Source organism: Marmota monax, unplaced genomic scaffold, assembly GCF_021218885.2.
Source record: "Marmota monax isolate L192 unplaced genomic scaffold, Marmota_monax_Labrador192_F-V1.1 WCK01_AAM20220418_F8-fsc00077, whole genome shotgun sequence".
Taxonomy (NCBI): domain Eukaryota; kingdom Metazoa; phylum Chordata; class Mammalia; order Rodentia; family Sciuridae; genus Marmota; species Marmota monax.
In genome coordinates this window covers 4,912,672-4,934,882 of record NW_026694610.1, presented here as the reverse complement: position 1 = coordinate 4,934,882, position 22,211 = coordinate 4,912,672, and positions in this window count along the sequence as shown.

The following is a 22,211-nucleotide window of genomic DNA, read 5'->3' as shown; positions in this document are numbered from 1 at the left end:
TGTTCTCACCAGAACAATGCCCTGGGCAGAACCTCTGTCCAAGGAAGAAGAGAACTTGCAGCCCTCAGGTATATTCACCCAGAATTTGGCCTAAGTGATAGGTATTAGAAAAGAGGAATAGGAAATGATGGCATTCCACTCCTTCAGAGAAACTGTATTAGTCTGGATATAGTTGCTGTCTTACTAAGCTGGTAGAGCTAGGGGAGGGCCTGGGTCTTTGTCCAAATATCACAAACTCACAGATTTTACTGTTTTACTAGATTTTCTTGAATAAATGTTTCTTCAATTTCTGTAAGTCCTTAAAGCTGTGTCCAGAGACTTTATATGCTTCTTTTTAAAAATATTTTTTACAAGTTTCTACAGTGAGAACATCCGTGGAGCTCTTCACACCATGATGCTGGAAGTGAAACCGTGGCATTTATTTTTATATATGAATGTTTGAGGTAGAGTTAAAAATTATTTTTTCAAGAAGGAAATTGTGTATTCACTATTCATTTTAAAAGTATCCTCTTTTTAATGTACTAAAATATCAACTTTTTTATGAAGCAAATTCTGATATATGCCAAAATGTTTCCTTTTCTAGTTATTGTTATTATTATTTGCTCACAATAGGAAAGTTTATTAATTTTCTTAATATTGATATTAATCAAATAATTTAAATGTTAATTTCATTATTATTAACTTTTATGTTTCATCCTGACTCTAAGTTCTCAATAGTCACCTTTTCTCCTTCAATTCATTTATCCAATTTTATAATCCAAAACTTATGCATTGTAGGTCTTTTCCTGCATTTCTATTAGTCAGCATTCTCCAGAAAAACAAAAACAATGGGAATATATATGTTCAATTTCTTGTTTGACTTGTTGAGTAGATAGTAAAAAAGAAAAAAGAAAAAAGGGAATAGAATGTTGTATAGTTGTAACCACCATTCCTAACCACATGTATACGTGACTTATTATCAAGTTTTTCTGATCAAAGTGAAATTTATCAACTGTTTATTAAGAAGAAAAGAGTTTAGTGCTTTCATGTTTATGAATGTTTTTAATGAGTCACAGAGTACGCAAAGACAGTATATCTTGGATATCAGAGAAATTGCCCTAGCCTAAGTAGATGTTCTGGAGGGATTTTCTTATCTTCTTGGATCCCAGGTAACATGGAAAGCTTAACAGATGGGCTGGCTGTGCCCTCTAGCACGGACTTAGATGGATTTCACTGCATTAACAGTATTGGTGCCACTTAAGCACATACCAATAACCTTAAGGTTTATAAAACTTTAAGTATTTTTAAAAATATAGTAATACAACTAAGAGACTTAGCAGACATAAAAAAATAAGCAAAACAAACAAATAAAAAACCAAAGCCAAACCCAAACCAACAAAAATTAAAAACCAGAAAATGAAACACAAAAGGCAATTCTCTTTTACATAGAACTACTAAAGGAGATAGTAACTTTAAATAATAGCTCATGTCATGACTTAGATCTTAAATGTCAAAACTTAGGTGTTGAAAGCTTGGTCTCCAACTGATGGCATGATTGGGAGGTGGTGGAAATCTGGGAGAAAGGGCCTAGTTTTGACAGTGGGCACGACTTTGAAGGCTGTATCTTGTCTCCAGAACTTTCTTCTCTCTTCTCTCTCTCTCTCTCTCCCTCTCTCTCTCTCTCTTTCTGCTTCCTGAGTGCCATGAAGTGAGAAGCTCCATTCTGCCATGTGCTCCCCATCATAATGTTCTGTCTACCACAGTCATATGGACATGAGATCAAATGTACACGAACTGAAATTGTGAGCTAAAATTAATCTTTCTTTCTTTAAGGTGACTTTTCAGGTGTTTTGTCATAGTAATAGAAAGCTGATCAAACAGCTTTGATGGTTAATTATATGTATCAATTAGACTGGGCCACAGGATGCCCAAATATTGGTCAAATATTATTCTGTATGCTTCTGTGAGTTTTTTTTATGTGATTAACATTTAAATCAGTGAACCGAGTAAAGCAGATTTCCCTCCCTAATGTGGTAGGCCTCACTAGATCAGTTAAAGGCCTGGAGAGATTAAAAGGTGGACTCTTTCTTAATTAATAGTAGACTCTTTCTACCTAACTACTTTCAAAGGGAAACATGAATTTTTTCCTGCTTTCATACTTGAACTGAAACCTCCTAGATTTTGAGGATGCTGGCCCTTGTACTGAAATTATATAATTTGTTTTTCAGGTATTCAGACCTTTGTGCTTAGACTAGAGCTATACTATCAACTCTCCTGGATCCCCAGCTCAGCAACTCACCCTGTAGATCCTGGAACTTGCCAGCCTCTATGATTATAATAAACTAATTCCTTATATTCTCTCTCTTTGTATATATATGTGAAAAAATTAACATATAATCATATATTTATATTAATATATTTATATATTTGTATATAAGATCATCTAAGAAATCTAAGAAAAGAAGTACTGGTGATTGGAGTCTAAGTACAAATTTTATACTTTTGAACAACATATTCTTTTCTATTCTTGACTTCTTTGGAAAAGGCTTTCTATTACTATTCAGTAAAGAATTATTATAGCCTGGGAATAAATGTTTCAGGAGCTTCTCTGAGTATTTACCATTGTTCAAGAACTGAGGATCATTCTATTTTTTTTTTTTTACAAACTAATAAAATAGATCTATTCTTTTTTTTACAAACTAATAAAATAGACACCCTGAGGATTCCAAAGCTTTTTGTTTTGCCTTGAATCAGTGGATACCATGTCAGAGAGAAGATTCTTGGACCTAGGATAAAGAGTATTTGCCTCTTTTCTTTAAATCAAGCAATCAACCCTAATATATGAAATCTGTTCACTTGGGAAGTTGACCTTATCTAGATAGCAAACACCAAAAAGGGAGGAAAAGGAAAGGGGAAAAAATAGTCATTTATTTAGAGGAATCATCCAGTTTTTTTTCCTTAAAAACAAATGATATGCCTATTTATTTCCTACTATTTCACCTCCACCCTATCAGTTGAAAGCAAGAATAATGTGGAAAATAATAAATAAATTGAAACAGATGAATAGAGAAAATTCCTAATTCCAAAGAATTAAGAGTGCAGCATAGGCCAAAAGCTTGTCTTAATATTAAAAATAAATTGTTTAATCCTTGAACTAATGGCTGAGAAAATCAGGTCTGTCCTGATATATGACAGGACCTCTTCTTGGGGACAATATCTGCCATTGGCTTTCACTCTTGGTTCATTGATACAAGGGTACTCAAAACTAGAGCCAAAAATCAGTCACTCTAGAGAGTGTAGAATGATTTTAATAAATAGCAGTTCACAGATTGACAATTTCTAAAAATATTTTTACTATATTAAATGTTTTGAGTTTTCTGCTTTCTCTTTTATTTGTAAAAATCACTTTTCTTAAAGTTGCTAGTTGTAAATCTATTGCTAAATTACTTTCCCCTTAAAGAATCTTTAGACGTGGATCTACATATTGAACAAAATCATGTATTCTCTTAAAGTGAGATCCACTTACTATATAAAATCCTTTCAAAATATTTCATGTTAATCTTCATTTCAACTGAGAACAAGGTTATCAATCTAATTCAAAAAATTACCTCAGACTACAAGTGAGAGTTTAATGAACAAGATATTGAATTCATGTTTATTCATATGCACATATAAATGACATATTTTGCTTAGATACTTCAACACATTTGGGATATTGCTAAGTAGCCTACTAAAATTTTATTTACTCTGAGACAGCTGATTCTCACAATTATACATACTCTTTTCTTATTCTTGGTTACACAGCTAGAATACCTTTTACAGTCTCCTCTACAATTAGGCACAACCACGTGAATGAGTTAAGATCAACAGAATGTGAATGAAAAGAAATGCACACTTCTATACCTCATGTGATTATTTCCTGAATGGCTGAGATCCAAGAAATGAGAGATGCAGCCACAAGATGGAAAGACCATGGCTTCTGAATGGTGTAGCACAAGCACCAGCAAATAGTAATAATGCATATAAGCAGGAAATGAAACTTCCTTGTGTTAAGCCACTGAGATTTTGGACATTGTTGGAACATCTAGAATAAAAAAAAATAAAACAAGATTTGCTGGGGTTTTTTTTCATTCATAAGGAGTGGCATGGCACATTATCTTAAAGACACCAATAAGTAATGTTCAGAAATTCCAGTTATTTGATTTCTGCTCTAATTTTATAGTTACTAGTCCCAAACGCTAGTTCCTCATGATCAGAATGTTACCCCAATGATACACAAATCTTAGTTTCATATAAGCAAGAACTAAATGGTAAGGGATAGAAGAGAGGGAAAAAATCTAAAAGTATCTCTAAAGAGGATACTTATTTAAAAGCCAGCCTAAAGAGACAGATTCTAAGAGCCAGTGATAGTGATGTGGCATCTGAAGAACACTTGAAATATCTCTGAAAGACATATAGAATCAAAGAGCAGATAAGATTAAGAACCAATATGAATAAAAAGTGAGCAACCAAAGAGACAGACAGTAACTTTTAAAAGAGCTATATCCAAGATATAATATACTGTGACTGCCTTCAAAAAGGCAGTTGAAGCCAAGTCTGACCCAAGTGATATTTGATTGCCAATTCAAAAAGATGTAAAAAGAATTAAGATGTTGTGGACAAGTCAAGACATGGTTTCAAAATAAGAAATTAAGTTTGCTGAAGAAATTTAACATCTGCTGAATGTCTGCCTTTTTTTCTCAAGCTTTGAAACACAATGGTAAACCCTAATATTATATCCAATTACACTGTTAAATCATGCCAGACTATTAAAATCAGAATTAACATAATAATATGTAGCAATTAGAGATTAAAATATCAGAACCAAAATTTATGTTTTATATGGAGCTTAATAAAGTAAAATTTGTTTACTAAAAAAACCCAAAAATATTTACTCCTAAATTATCTCCAAATCCCTAGAACTGCTTCCCTTTATTTTTCACAGGTCACCAGTTCCCAGTGAGCATCTGTTCCATGGACCTTAATAAATCACAAGATTAAGCTCTGAAATGCAGATGTTGTTTTGAAATTAAGCTGATACTTGCATAAGCATTGAATCTAAAAAACACACATTTCCCCATATTTTAATATTTCTGAAATCAGGATCTGTCTTATAATAAGTGGCACCTTATAATCTCTGTCAGCAGTAAAGTTTGTAGACACTGCAAAGGTGAAGTAGATTTATACTCCTGGATGTGACCAGACAATTGCAATGACTTGATCTTTATTTCTACAACCATATAAACATAATTTTGGGAAGAAATATGAGGACTGGTTGCCTAAAAACTTTTTACTGAAATCTTCTGGAAGACTAGAAAATTCCAACTTCAAAACTGGAAGACTGCATTATGTCAGTGACTTGGAAAAAAAATATAAAAGGTGATATTGGAATACCATTTTAAGCAATGTATAGTATTAAAGTTCTTAATTACCAAAAGCATGATATATATAGGAAAATAGATATTGACAGTTTTGAGTTTAAAAGTAATTCAGAAGAATTGCACTTTTAATGCAAGATATTTGGGGAATATAATAAATTTATTTTGTTTATATTTTCTCTTTACCTAAATGTTAAAATGTAAATATAAAATGTCTAACTGTGAGTCTGTACAGTTCTTATAGCAAATTTAAAATCCTAAGTGATAAGAATGCATTAATGTCATAATTTTACTTTTATGAAAAATAAACTGTATAAGAGTGGACAGAAAATCTTTTTTATTCAATACAAAAATGTCAATCAATCACCTAACTTTTATGCTTGTGTTTATGTCATCTGTGTATAATCATAAATCAATAAAATAGTCAAAAGTATTATGCTTGTGTGGTTGGTGTTAAAATATCAATAGTTCTAACCTTACAAAATAATTTGCAAAATAGTACTCATTTTCCTGGTTGCAGTTAAAATAGCAAGTTTTAGTGTTCACAGAATTCACTGATCAAATAGAACTGAATACAGAATCATTTTTTTCCATGAATATAACAGATGGTTGATGAGTTATTGCAATAGAAAATAAACCTGTGAAAGCACTTGAAAAAATAATATAAAAAATATAATTTGATTTTTTGTGGCAAGAATTTGAGATTTTTCACATTAGGAATGGTCATTATATGGAATAAATAAGTTCCTGCAAAAACATTTTAATAAGTTTAGAATATTCATAAAATAACCCCATGAATAGGGTACATGTGTGAGCATTGGGAAAATTAAAAATCATTTGGCTATTTTACAAAACAAACTATAATAAGGTGGGAAATTATGTTTACAACCAAGGGAAAGAGTTTTCTAAGATTAAGAATCATGCACAACTTGGAAAAAATGTCAAGCTGCCTTTATAAGCTGACTGAAATTAAATATTTTGTTTGTATATTGTTTTTCTATGTTCCATATGGATATAAGCAGAGCAACTCTGAGGAACAACTGCATAATTATTCTGTAGACTTTGACCTATATTAAGTATTTAATAACTAGTTGCAAAAGTTTTGACCTGAAATGTTCTTCAAAGGCCCGTGTGTTAAAGGCTTGGTCCCCAGCCCATAGTGCTACTGGGAGAAGGTGGAAGTTTTAAGGGGTATGTCTTAGTTGAAAACATTAGATTATTGAGGGAATGTCCTTGCCACATGTTCCCCACCAGAGTGTTCTGCCTTGCCACAGGCCTGAAAACATTGGGGCCAAGTGACTATGGTTTGAAACATCAAAAATTGAATGTGAAATAAACCTTTACTTCTTGTAAGCCAATTATCTTGGGTATTATGTCATGATGATAAAATGTTGATTAATAGACTGTCTTCAAATGTCTTTATTTCTCTAAATAGAGTCTCAGTAACAGGCCTTATCTTATTTCTTGTTCGAATTCAACATATTACCCCAATTTCTCAGGAAGAAATCCCCAGATTGAAGTCCCATCAGTCAGCTCATCTCTACTATCCATAAGTGCATCGGAGCTGGGCACCTGATTAACCAAATAAAAATTTCAAGATGGTTGAAATTATCAACAGAATTGAGCTGGAAATCAAACTCTACTGTACTTTTGTTGTTCTTTCCCATGGTCCACATCTTTCATCAGTGGGAGATAATGCATCTAAAAACTGCTGAGAAAAAGTTTCCTCAGTACAGCATAACCTGTTTAAGCATACAGACACACTTAATGCTTATTTTAAGCAATATTTTAATAAGTATATTTGTAACTGGTGCTTTAATAATTAGATAAACATAGACAAATGTTGACTTATACTTATGTGCATGCCTCAATCTTATTTTTCAAATATAACTTTCCTCCGACCCTGGAAAAGGGTCCAGAATAAGGAAAAAGCTCATGCAGCTTCAGTTATATAGTGAGAACAAAAACAAAACAAAGTTATCATTGAAAGACACCTACACAAAACAGACCTCTTGAACCAACTCTAAGAAAATGTGATGAAGAGAAAAAAATCTTTTGCAATCCTATGTTAAATAATCAGTAATTAGTAAATAAAGAACAACCCCTTCACAGACACTATTAAGAATTCCAAGGAACTAAGTAACCTCAGAAAGAAAATTTTTATAGTAATTAGTTTGTTCAAGATATGTTCCTTTTAAATAAAACTTGGTTATTTTATTTTACCATGTTTGTAACACATGGCACCACAGAAAGCAAGGCAGAGTATGTTCGGGGATCATTGTGTAACCAAGCACATTGCTGAATACCCTTTAAATGTAAGGGGTTAAGGAGAAAAAAATGCCCATGTTTTTAAATGGTAAGCTTCACTTGAAGATGAAAAATAATATTTCAATAAATAAAACATTTATGCAAATCCAGGTTTTAATTTTTAAAAGAAGATATATTGATCTTAAAAGCAGACCATGTTGGGGTTGGGGGAGTCAAGTTTCTTCATCATGTGTACAAATAAACAACAGTCAAGAATTACAGCAAAATTGACAAAGCTAAAAACAATGTTTGACAGAAGCAAATCAAGAGTCACTGAGTACACAGACCTGCCCTGAAGATTTACTCTGAGGATAATAAAGTCCTGAGAGACCCATTTTCTTCCAGTAAGAAAAGATCAAGACTTTGGAAACTTTTCTTTTCTCAATATTTAATGATGCTAAGAAAATAAATTGAATAGAATTCTTTTTAACTCCACAATACCCCCAAATCTGTGTTTTCAAGTCTAACAGGGTAGTGAATGCCAAGGTTTTTGTGTTCACCTCATCATGTAAGAGAGTCAACTTCCATTCACGGTAACCTTGTCACAAGAGTAACTAATGGTTGTTTTCTCAGACTGGATACTTGTCAGTAAAGAAGATATTCATGCAGAGAAACTTATTAATGCCTTTCAATTTGTTCATCCCAGATGGTGTTTACACCAACTGCTGGCTCACAAACATGCACAAACTATCTTGCTGGCATTTGTATGACTGGACTATAAGCACAGGGCTTATGGTGTTAGTCAGCTTTCCACCACAGTGACGAAATACCTGAGATAATCAATTTACAAGGAGGAAAGTTTTATGTTGGTTCACAGTTCAGGAAGTTTCAGTCCTTATTAACTTGGCCCTATTGCCTTTGCCTGTGGCAAGGCAGAAAATCAAGGTGCAGATGTGGAAGAGGCCTATTCACCTCATGGCAGCTGGTAAGCAAAAGGAGAGAGCAAGGGGCTTGGGTTCCAATACTCCCTGTAATAACTTTTTCTAACTATATCCCATCTCTTAAAGGTTCCACCATTTACCCCTAGCAGCATGGGCTATAGACCAAGACTTTACTACCTAGCCTGTCAGGGCATTCCAGGTCCAAACCATAGTACCTAAGTAAATTGGAATGTGAAAGTGGGGAAAATAAAATGGCTCAGACTGTTTACTTTCGGGTTGTGTCAATGTAAGTCTATAATAGATTTTATTTATGCATTTTTTTCTTCATTAGGTTCTTATTCCTGAAAATAAAAGCTATCATCAGAACACAGTCCAGAAATAGAGGCATGAGTGGAAATTTGATGTACGACTAAGAACTTGAATTCAGAGAAGAAAAATATGGCTTATACCAAAAATGTGCTGGTATCAACAGCTTTCTAATTAAATAAAACAAATGTATATCCTATCTTACATTACAGAAAAAAATAAATTCCTCGCATTAACTTTTAGAAATATAAATAAAATACAAAAATGGAGGAAAACTTAGGGGTATAGTTCTAGGCTTGCAGTGGGGAAGACCTTTCTAAATAACATAAGAAGGAAGGAACATATGAAGAAGGAAGTTAGTAATTCCAAGGACAAAAGACAACATACTAAAGATACGACTAACACAGAGGGCCTCCTGTGGTAACATTGCATCTGGGTGGTTGGGAAATAAAAGAAGCAGGATGTCTTGGGGCCTCATCTTTCCAAACTGTTATCTGCAAAGAAGTATATCATCCCGATGGTCTTCATTTATAGATTTATATTCTAGAGTTTCGTTGCTACTAGGAAGACAGAAAGGCTGAGCCAGGAATTATACTCAGCTTCAGTTACTTCCACACCATCCAAATGTGATAGCCTGATGGCACCTACAAATATGTTTATACCATAATCTCTGTAACCTATGAGTATCTCACCTTATATAGCAAAGAGAACTTGACAAATATGATTAAGTTACAGATTTTAAAATTCCAGATATCATTTATGTGTCATAAAGTTCACATTTTAAAGTATAATTTAGTGTTTTTAGTATATTCACTGAACTGTACAATCATCATCACAATCAAGTTTGGAACATTTTCATTTCCTTAAAAAGAAACTCCATGCCCATTAGCAGTTACTCCCCATTCCTGTGTAAGTCTCTCAGTCCTTGGAAACTACCTACTTTTATTCTCTATAAATTTGCTTATACCGAATTTACATACAAGTGAAACCATTTAATATGCAGTCTTTTGTGACTGTCTTCCTTCACTTAGCAAAAAGTTTTCCAGGATGTAGTAGGTATCAGTATTTCTTTCCTTTTCTATTGCCAAATGGTTATGTCTTATTTCATTTATTCATTTATCAGTTGATAGACATTTGTGTGGTTTCCATGTTATGGCTATAAAGACTAAACTTATTATGAATATTCACAAACAAGTTGTTGTGTGAATACACATTTTAATTTCCCTTGGATATAATTTAGAAGTAGAAGTGTTAGATCATAAAGTGTTTTGGTTTATTTATGAGGTATCCCCAAAAGACGATACAAGAAAGTTCAGAAGTAAAGTCATTGGGTTACAGGAGCCTTAACCTAATCAGTGCCATTAATCCCCTGAGAGGTGTTACCTGGGTGAACCTGTAGGCGTGTAGGCTGTGGCTGGAGGAGGTGAGTCATTGAAAGTATATCTTTATTTATTTGTCCTTGTTGAGCAATATATTGTGTGACATATTCTACATTTCGGTTTTTTACCCTGGCTATTCCACATTTCAATTTTTTACGCTGGGTATATATTTATTTGTCCTTGTTGAGCAATGTTTTCTCTCTGCTTCCTGATTGTAATGTTCTAAATATCTTTCCTCTGTCCCACCCTTCTGCCATGATGTCCTGCCTCACCTGGGTCCAGAGCTATAGAGTCAGCCATCTGTGGACCAAGATCTCTGAAACTAGGAGACCAAATTAACTTTTCCTCCTCTAAAATTTTTCTTGTCAGGTGTTTGGGTCACAGCAACAAAAAGGTTGACTAAAACAGATGGTAACTCAATGTTTATGCCAACCATGTTACAAACAAACTACAACATTTTATAAAGTTACTAATTTCTGAAGATTCTAATTTCTCCACATCCTTACAAACAGTAGCTATTATCTATATGATTTTGATTATAGCCAACCTAGTGGAGGTGAAGTGGATGTCATTGTGATTTTGATATGCAGTTCCTTAACATTAAGGATGTTGAGCTTCTTTTCTTCTTTAAAACAATGCTTATTTGTATCCTCTGCCCACTCTCAATTAGGCTATTTGACATTTTATTATTGAGTTGTAAGCATTCTTACATATTCCAGATACAAGTTCCTTATCATGTATCTGATAAGGAACTCATCATGGGAATATTTTCTCCCATCCTGTGACTTAACTTTTCATAATCTTAATGGATTCTTATCTTATATTACAGAAAAAAATAAATTCCACACATTAACTTTTAGAAATATAAATAAAATACAAATACTAAAGCACAAAGATCTTTAATTTTGATGAAGTTTTAGTTATCTGTTTCTCTTTTATCACTTGTGGTTTTGGTATTGTACCTAAGGAGGTTTTACTTAACTCAAAGTTATGAAGATTTTATCCCATATTTTTTGAAGGAATTTTATAGTTTTAGATCTTATATTCACATTTTTTAAAAGAGAAAGTGAGAGAGAGAGAATTTTTAATATTTATTTTTTTAGTTATCGGCTGACACAAGAGGATCGAACCCGGGCCGCACGCATGCCAGGCGAGTGAGCGCCCTACCGCTTGAGCCACATCCCCAGCCCCTTATATTCACATTGATGATGGAATTAGAGTAATTCTTGTGTATGGTTCAAGGAAGGGAAACAAATTCATTGTTTTGTATATGAATATCCAGTTGTCATATTATTTGTTGAAAAGGCAACTCCTTCCCTACTCCTTGAAAAGGACTGTTTTAAAATCCTTGTCAAAAAACAGATGAGTTACATTTTAAGAAATTACTTTCAATGGTAAATGAAAAAGAAATTATAGAGTAATGCGTGAAATGTGGTCTCCTTTTAATACTAACTTTATATGTGTGTATTTGTGTTTAGATATTAGATGTCCCCCAAAAACTCATGTGTGAGTCAGTGCAAGAAAGTTTAGACTAGGCTATGAGAGACTTAACCTAATCAGTGCATTAATTCCCTGATAGGGATTAACTGGGTGGTTACTGTATGCAGGCAGGTAGGGTGTGGTTGGAGGAAGTGTCATTGGGGCATGCTTTTGGGGTTTATATTTTGTCCTTGGTGTGCTATCTCTCCTCTCCTCTTCTTCCTTCACACTCTCCTTCTCCCTCCCCCAACCCTTCTCCCTTCTTGGTGGTTCCATCCAGACCTGCTTTTCTGTGCCACATACTTCTGACATGAAGTTCTGACTCACCTCAGGCCTTGAGGGAAAAACTTGGCCATTTATTGACTGAGACCTCTGAAACAGTGAGCCTCACAACAACTTTTTCTTCTGTAAATTTTTTCTTATCAGGTCCTTTGCTCACAGCAACACAAAAGCTGACTAAAAAATGTGTGCATATTTATATTTGTGCAAACTTAGGGCATCCCTCATTTATAACTTCTACAGAGACATATTCCACATTTCAATTTTTTACCCTGGGTATTGTTTCACTCTCTTTAGATGTCCTAAAGTCTTACACCATAGACAGTGTAGCTTGTCTGTACAACTGTTGGTCACTTCTTCCCAGCTGTAGAGATATGTATATGATGCCTATCACAATATCCAAGGGCTTCTATCCATGACTAAAATCTGCTAAACTTTATAATCTGGCCTCTTGAATTAAAAAAAAAAATCCTTTTTGTTGCTTTCTTGCTGTCAACCAATGAAAAATTTCATTTTCACAAGTAACAACATACTATTCTTCAACACTCTGGAACTTTTAGGCAAATTACTTGTGTGCATTTAATTAGGTATTTATAAATACCTAATTAAATAAACTTTTCATCTGAGCATAAATAAATAAAAGAAATAAAGAACATAGACCATGTTGGTGTTAAAAATAATAATAGGTTTAAAAAATTATAAAAAAGAAAAGAATTGACTAACAACCATCATACTAGTTGAAGAAAGCAAGGGATGGAACACTGGTATTAATGGGGCTAAAATTAGAGAAAAATACAGACAAGCCATTCTTATTAGGTATAATCTTTAATTGGCCACTCTGGATTACACTGGATGACCCATCATAAGAAAAATACAAACACTGTATGATATGGTCTCAGTGTTTGTGACCTACTCCCTGTAAAACCAACAACAATAACAAAAACCCATGTGTTGAAACCTAATTCCCAGTATGAGGGTATTTGGAGGTGAGAGCTTGGGGAGGTGATTGGGACAGAAGGGCAAAGCCCTCATGAATGGAATTAGTGCCTTTTAAAAGAGCCCCAAGAAAGATCTCACCAATTACACTGTGTGAAGACACAGAAAAAAGACTGCTGTCTCTGAACCAGGAAGTGAACTTTCACCAGACACCAGATCCACTAGTACTTTGATCTTGTCCTTCCCAGTCTCCATAACTTTCAGTCAGCTTTTTCATTTCTGTGAGTAAAAGACCTGATGAGAACAATTAGAGAAGGAATAGATTTTTTGGCTCATGGTTTCAGAGATTACAATCCATAGATGGCTGATTCCACTGTTCTGGGTTCAAAGTGAGGCAGAACATTATGGAGGAAGAGCATGGTACAGGGAAACAGCTCAGGGCATGGCTACCAATGATGAAGTTAGATATTTAAATGGGAAATTTTCAATCAATACACAGAAGATAAAGTCTTGTTTCATTGTCTGAGAAAAGCAAATGTTTTAGTCTGATGTTTTACCACTGTGACCAAAGGACACTGACAAGAAAAATTTTAGAGGAGGAAAAGTTTATTGGACGCTCATGGTTTCAGAGGTCTCAGTCCACAGACAGCCAACTCCATTTCTCTGGGTCTGAGGTGAAGCAGAACTTCATGGTGGAAGGGTGTGGAGGAGGAAAGCATCTTGGGACATAGCAATCAAGAAGCAGGGAGAGAGAACTCTGTTTACCAGAGACAAATTATGAACCCCAAAAGCACAGCCCCAGTGACCTACCTCCTCAAGCCACACCCTACCTCCCCACTTTTCTATCCAGTTAAGCCATTCAAGTGGATTAATGCACTGATTAGGTTAAGGCTTTCATAACCAATCATTTCACCTCTAAACTTTTTTACATCATCTCACCCATGAGCTTTCAGGACAACTCATATTTAAACTATAACAAACTATTAAAAAAATCAATTTTTGTTGCTTATAAGCCACCCAGTCCATGGTATTGTGTTATAGCAGCCGTAATGGACTAGTCACTGTATTTTGGGGGGACTGTGTTGGATCAATATGAAGAGATATTGAACAATTTTTGTAAATGATCAATTTCATAAGTGATCCAAAAATAATAAGACTGGAGACTTACTGAGTTGTAAACATATTAATGGTTAACTCATATTAGCTCTTTAGTAAACCATTTAACTATTTGGCTAATGGTCTTTATAGTGCTTACAAAGCAAATTAACCATATTTTGGTAAAAGTAAGACACATAATACACAACCTGTATGTGCATAGGTTAAGATTTTACTCATAGATTACTTTCCCTACTACCCAAACAATAATTTTTTTCTGTATTAAGTAACTCCCATTAAAAATAAACCCATTTATAACCTATTGCTGATTCCAAAATATATATTTTCTATTGTCAAGTGTTTCATAGCATCTTTATTTCCAAAATAATATTCTGCTGTCATTCAGTCATCTTTCTTCACAGTAATATTGTCTTTAAATTTAAAAAAGGAGAAAAGATGTAAATTTGTCCATTGTTACACAACATTTTAGGATTTTATCAAGAAAATCATGAAATAACCATTTTATAACTTATCAAGTTAAAAGGGCAAAAACACAGGGAAAGGAAAGGTCCTAGGGAATAAGGCTGATCAAATTATGTTAATTGCTGTACCAATGTGGCCTAATGAACTCCACTAATATGAATAATTTTAATGCACTAATAAAAATGTAAAAAATATGATAAATTCACAGAATCCTAAGTGGAGAGCTAATATGTATTTGTAATAGGGAAATACTAGGAGTGATGGTGGAGCTCTTTCTGGGAAGTATTCAATTCATCATTAGAATAATCAATGTGTTATGTAATGTATTGCTGATTTGTCCTTATGCACCAATGAACCTGACAAGTCAGAAATGAGACAGGGAGTAAAATTAGATCAGAAGGCACCTTTGGATACACTGCACTAAGGGAATCAAGAGAACCCAGTGAAGGAGGCCTGGTAGGAGGCCTATAGAGGGGAGAATACAAAAAAAAGGGGAGGGGGGGCAAAATGGATCTTGGAGTTCACAGAGGGTAACACAAGAAGTTCCTTGGCCACTTGCCCCACTAAAAATAGCAGTATCACCAGAGACATTTGGCAGGATACCAATGACCCTGAGCTCAGAGTTCAGAGAAGAATTCTTCAGTTAGAAATATTTGGAGTCAAGGGTGAATGACTTGATTTTGATGAGAGACAGTATGATTTAGCAGTTGAGAATTAAGGCTCTGAAACTTGACTGCCTTGTTTACAGGCCACTGTTTTCTATTGGACTTTGCAAAACCTATTTAATCTTTATTTACTTTGGTCTTCATTTCTAAAATGGAGAAAATAATAAAACCTACCTCATAGAATTGTTATATGAATTAGAGTGGTAATATGTCAAGTGCTTAGAAAAATTGGGATATGATTTTGTCATTTTTTAATGCAGAGTAATACTCCATTGTGTATAAATGCCACATTTTTTTTTATCCATTCGTCTATTGAAGGGCATCTAGGTTGGTTCCACAGTCTTGCTATTGTGAACTGTGCTGCTATGAACATCGATGTAGCAGTGTCCCTGTAGCATGCTCTTTTTAGGTCTTTAGGGAATAGACCAAGAAGGGGAATAGCTGGGTCAAATGGTGGCTCCATTCCCAGCTTTCCAAGAAATCTCCATACTGCTTTAGAGCAGATTATGCTAAGTGAAGCTAGCCAATCCCTAAAAAACAAATGCCAAATGTATTCTTTGATATAAGGAGAGTAACTAAGATCAGAGTAGGGACGAAGAGCAGGAGAAGAAGATTAACATTTAACAGGGATGAGAGGTGGGAGGGAAAGGGAGAGAGAAGGGAAATTGCATGGTAATGGAAGGAGACCCTCAGGGTTATACAGTGGAGGGGGTAGAGAGAGAGGAGGGGAGGGGAGGGGAGAGGTGGGGAGGGGGGAGGGTGGAGGATGGGAAAGGCAGCGGAGCACAACAGACACTAGTATGGCAATATGTAAATCAATGGATGTGTAACTGATGTGATTCTGCAATCTGTGTATGGGGTGAAGGTGGGAGTTCATAACCCACTTGAATCAAAGTGTGGAATATGATATGTCAAGAAATTTGTAATGTTTTGAACAACCCACAATAAAAAATTAAAAAAAAAAGAAAAAAAAAAAAGAAAAATTGGGATAAAGGCAGAGAAACCAAACCCTAGGGAACTATTTTCAAATATGTTGGAAGTGCTGGAGGTTAAGCAGAGGAGAAAACCACAGATTAACAAGAACAGGAAGCCTCTACCATCCCATAGGACTTCAAGGCAAAGGGAGGAAGTCATTTAAACCAAGTATAGGATCTGGAACTTTCTAGAAGAGCTGGAACCATGAAAAAGACAAAGACACTTCTGGCGATCAATCCTGAAATATATAAAGACAGGAGGATTTACCCTGGCTCTAAACCTCCAACCTTCTTCCAGTACCTCTGTTTTCTGAAACTCCTTAAATGTCAGTTGGTAAGGGAATCTGGGAAATGCAATTTGCTATGAAAATGAAAGGGCAGGAAATAAATCTGAGGCCTCATAGATGAGTGACTGGTAGGTCTCTCAGGAAATGTTAGCAGCCACTATATATTTTATATTAGACCTGGGATACAGAACTGTTTTCCCTCCACAATTCTAAGACATGCTGATTCTAGGCTGATTATAAATTATTCTTTGGGAAGCTTCTTTGAGCAAAAGTTAATATAAGTTATGTTATTCTCAGACCTTTTAAGATTGCCTCTTTGTATCTGGAATTACTTACTATAATATAAGTGCATCATGTAATAAAAGAGCCCTTTCTTGAAAGCTTTGATACTTTCTGGATATGTATCTGATTAATGTAGGAATTAAAATTTGGCTCATATTTTTTTCTTTGCTTTATGTACATCTGGTGGAAAATTCAAATTATTGCAATAGGCCTGTGTCAAAACTTAAACCTAGTATATAATTTCTAATACTCACAGTCCCCACAGACTCAATATCAACAAATTTTCCTGATTACCACAGCCTACATCTGCTAATTTTGTTCTCTCCATCAAGGAAGAAGGGAAGTAAAATAGAATAAAGAGAAGGAGTAACTCAGTATACTGGGTCAGCAACATTAAAATATATTTAAATATTTTAAATATTGTTTCTTAATGTTTTATTAATGAGATTGTGGAACAAGAGGAGTTTCATTTATACTCTGAAAACAAGTTGTTGTTGTTATTGTTGTTGTTGTTTTATCCTGAGCATGTTTTGTTAACAAAGAAACTGCTGCAAGTCCTAAAAAATTTTTTAAAATAATAGGATGCCATGAAATATTGTTTATGATCTCAATTTGCTGAGCAAAGCTTTTTTCTGATGCATGGTAAAAAGACAACCATAATAGAATAAACTGAACTATCAGTTTTGGAAAAATAGTCAATAGTATTATAAACCACATTATATGGAAAACAACTGCACTTTCCCTAAGCCAACTGTAGCAATTATCTCTGGAGGCCCATGTCAATCCCTGAAGTTTACCTCTGATTTCAGCTGCAGCTATGGTTGACAGTTCCATGCAAACTCAGGCTCAGTTCACACTGACAGGATCACATTAGAATATATGTGCATCTTTTCTGTTTCTGCCCCCAAGACCTTCTCTAGCATATGATAACCCACTCAACCCACCTGTAAGCACAATCTGGATGTATGAGAAAATTTAAGCCCCAGAAGTATCCCTCAGCCGATGAGAGGGTGGGATTGGTGAGTATATGCTACCCTCTTCTATCCCTCTTAGGACAATTTAAAGAGGCATCTTGAATGTTCCTCAAAAGATCATGATGGAATCTAGTCTCTATAACCTATAACAACAATCTGCTATGGTTTAAATATGGTTTGGTCACCAAAGATTCATGCTGGATGCTTGTCTCCAGTGTGGCAGTGTTTTGTTAAGGAATCCTTTAAGAGGTGGGGCTTAGTGATTAGGTAATGGGGCTCAATTTTTATGAATGGATTAATTCACTCTCAGTCTCAGTCAAAAGTACAGTTATGAAGACACGAATTAGTATGAATATACTTTGTATACAACCAGAGATATGAAAAATTGTGCTCTATATGTGTAATAAGAATTGTAATGCATTCCACTGTCATATATAAATTAAAAAAAAAAGTGGATAAGGTTGGGTTGCTTCCTGAGGGAGCAAGTTGTTATAAAAAGAGAGAGCCTGGTTCTTGCTCTTATCCATGCCCCTTTTGCATATGACCGGTTCCCTTCCACTTCTCTTATCATACTATTATGTAGTCAGAAGGGGCTACATAAAAGATGGAGCTGACTGATCTTGGACTTTCAGTCTCTAAAACTGTGAGATACATAAAATATCCAAATTCAGACATATTGTTCTATCAACACAAAATGGGCTAAGATCCCCTTATCTTGACTATTTTTTCCTCTGTCACATTCTCTCCATTTCTTTATTCTTGCTTTCTTGACCCAAGTCCTTGTCCCAGAATCTGCTTCGGTGGATGACAAACTAAGACAGCAGTGTTACAAAGTGTTTAAAATATTATCTTAATCTAACCCAGGATTTCTCAATCCCAAATGTTACTATTTGGGATTAGATACTATTTTGTTATGGGAATCTATCCTGTTTATTTTAGGGTGTTTAGCCACATCCCTGGTCTCCTCTCATTAGATGCCAGAAATATCCCTTCCCTATTTGTGACAATAAAAATGCCTCCAGACATGACCAAATGTCCCTTGAGGGACAAAACTGTCCCTGATTGAGAAACTCTGACTTAAATCCTTCAGCAGTGCAGAATGTCTTTTCTCTGTGTCTATACATATGCCAATGGAAGCATTTCCACTCATGATGGGATGGATACAAGTACCAAAGAACAGATTCAAGTCCAGAAGAAAGCATTTTGAAGTAGCAATAATTAATGCAAAGTAACAGTACTTTTTATTGTTTGTTCATTTTGGCTAAACTGGATTAACTATTCAGCAATCTATCTTGCCAAATTACTAGAACTTGCCTATAACATGACATAAATTGCCCTCAATGACTTACTTTTTCCTTTACAGTTTTCTCTCTCAATACTGAATGCCTGGTTCTCAGTAAAGGTTTATGTTACTGAATGAATGGGTCTGAACACAATGACATGAAGCATGGACATATATAAATAACCTGAAGGCAGAAGACAAACCTAGTCTTCCTATTGAATCAATAGCCCTCAGTCTCTTGGCCCAGTATAACTCACAAACTTTCACACTGTAACCTAACCTGGAGCTTGGCCTTGGTAATTCTGCAATTAGGTGAAAAGCAAGTGACTACATTCCCCGGGGTGACTGAAACACTGCCAATGTGTACCTATTGTTCCCAAATAATTATTAATAGTCTCTATTTTCATTTTCAAAAGTTTCCCAGTTTGGATAATAAATTATAGGGTCACACATTACTAATAAGTGTCTCAGAGGCAGAAACAGTATGCATTCTCTGATAATGTTGTGCCCAGAATTTTATAAACAAAGGTCTATACAAAAGTAAGTCATTGTTATAATTTTCTATGCAATATCCTGGTATTAGTTTTATCTGTGGAAAAGTAGAGCAGATTGGAGGAGTTCCCTATCTTACTTACAGCAGGAGGGCTAAGATCTGCTCAAGAAATATAACATTCTAAGTCTCAGTTTCCTTAGCTGCAAACTGAGAGAGCTGAATTAAATTACCTCTAAGGTCCATTCCCCTTGAATGAAACAAAACAAAAGACCCTGCCATCCATACCTTCCTAATTCTACATAGCACCTCTGGACATTGCATAATCTTTCCAGAGATTATCATTTCCCTCTAAATTGTGTGATTCTTCACCCCAACCTTGTTGACATTTAGCCTAAAAGCCGTCTATACAGAGAGAATCTTGACCACAGCATTATATTCTAAGAGTTTTAAGTTTGATACTTTGTATATTTTTACCCTTCTTTCCCTTGAAACTCCATACCTGCTTTTACCTCTTATATATTAACATCTCTGAGTTTATTAATACCCGACTTAGAAATATTTAGACTTACCTCTGACTAGACAAGTTTTTCTCTTGTCATCATCCACCTGAGGATAGACACCTTTGTGGATGATGGCATTCTTCCTAGGCTAGAGGAAATTGTAACAGGCTGTATAATCTCACTATCCATTTTCTTCAATCCTTTCTTCCTTCTCTACTATTTCTTCTTCTCACATGGCTTCCTGTCATTAAGAAAAACAATTTTATCGAGTCTCATTTATGTATAAAATATTGAAAAAGCTACTTCCCAGAAATGTTTACATTTATGCTTAGTATTTAAAAACTTATTTAAAATAGGAACATTATATTGTGTTGGTTGCCAGCGTTCTTTGTACATAGTAGGCTCTTAGTAAACTCTACTTGACAATCAAACAAGAATATCAGAAAGAACTCATAAGAATTCATGGACATTTTCTAAGTGGAGAAAGAAGGACACTTTTTAGGCAGAGATTCTTCCAGCTTTATATGTCTAAATATCTCAAAGTTACAAAAAAATTGTGTGTTCACTAATAGCAGTAAGTCCTGAATAGCTATAAGAGAATGGAAGTAGAAGTTGGAGAGATCACATTGGAGCTTCAGTTGGAAGTAACTTTCATGCCATATCATGTCTAAGATTAAGCCAATGAATAATTTTAGGAATACAAGTTAAATGTAGAAGTCAGATTTAATAAGATCACCTGACTTCACTGTGCAGAATATACTAAAAGCAGGAAACATGGAACTCAGGACTTCTATTTAGAAGCCTCATTTATCTAGGACTTTGTAGATTTCAACTGCACCAATTAAGGACACTTACACGGAAATAGCAAATAGGGCTATATTTGAGCAATATATTGAAGATATACTTCACAGGATTTAATGACTAATAGATATTTGGAAAAAGTAAAGGTGTGAGAAAGACATTATAGATATTTAATATGTTTTTTAAAATATGAGAAACCCTAAACTAGGATTTAAACCTCCACTGAGACAGGGAATTAGGAGAAGGTTGAGGAAGAGGTTTAGAAAATCAGTTTTGTTTTAAAGATACTATGTTAGATTTAGGAATTGTCCAGTTATAGTTATAAATAGAATCTGAAACTCAGATTAGAAATCAAAGCCAGAGGAATTAGACAGTAGCTAACATTATAAAATCACCCATGGAGTATGTGGGGGGCAGTGAAGAGCACATGAAGACGCAGCACTAGGGAACACTGACATTTCAAGAGTGGTTACTTCTCTGCCATTTTTTGCAGAGACTCCTATTACATTTGTAATCAAATGTAAACAATATTTCTTTTTTTAATATTTCCAGTTGTACTAGTTGTTGTGTTCCTAGATTTCAGCCTGGAAAAACAGACCTGGATACTATATTTATAGTATATCAACTTTCTACTTTGGCTAGTATATATTTAGCATTTGTTGCATAATTTAGGAGTGATTTTAAGAACCTCTAAGGTAGAAATTATCCTATCTAAATTAAGATAAGTTTCCCTTGTCAGCTCAATAATAGACCAAGCAATTCCTGGGCACTATGAAAGTGATATAGTACGCCTAACTACTCTCCCTTTTCCCTCCAACCTGAAGCTAAAAACAACTTTTGCTTTCTCCTTCCTACTCCATTCAACTTACTTACTTCTTGATTTTCACCACTGAAATCATTAAAACTGAAAAATAGGGACAACATGGAACTAGACAAGATTAAACAACATATGCCTCAACTTCAATCCCTAGATTCTCAAATTTAGCCAGCCCTATTTGCAACCTGGTCATATCTACTCCTGTGATTTTCAATCACTACCTATACTTCAACTTTCAGGAGAATCCCATTTATAGACATCTAACCTAACACTCCAATAATTTCTTCATTTATGTATTTTATTTTTAAATATATATTTATTTGTAGTTGGACACAATATCTTTGTTTTATTTGTTTATTTTTGTGTGGTGCTAAGGATTGAATGCATCACCTTGCACATGCTAGGCAAGCAATCTACCGCTGAGCTATGACCTCAGCCCCATAATTACTTCATTTAGAAAAGGACATGGGATATGATTGGCATAGACTCTGTTTTCAAATTCTATTTCTGTCACTTTCTAACTGAATAACCGTATATCAATGATCTAAGGCTACCATAACAAATTACCACAAATCGGGTGATGTAAAACAATAGA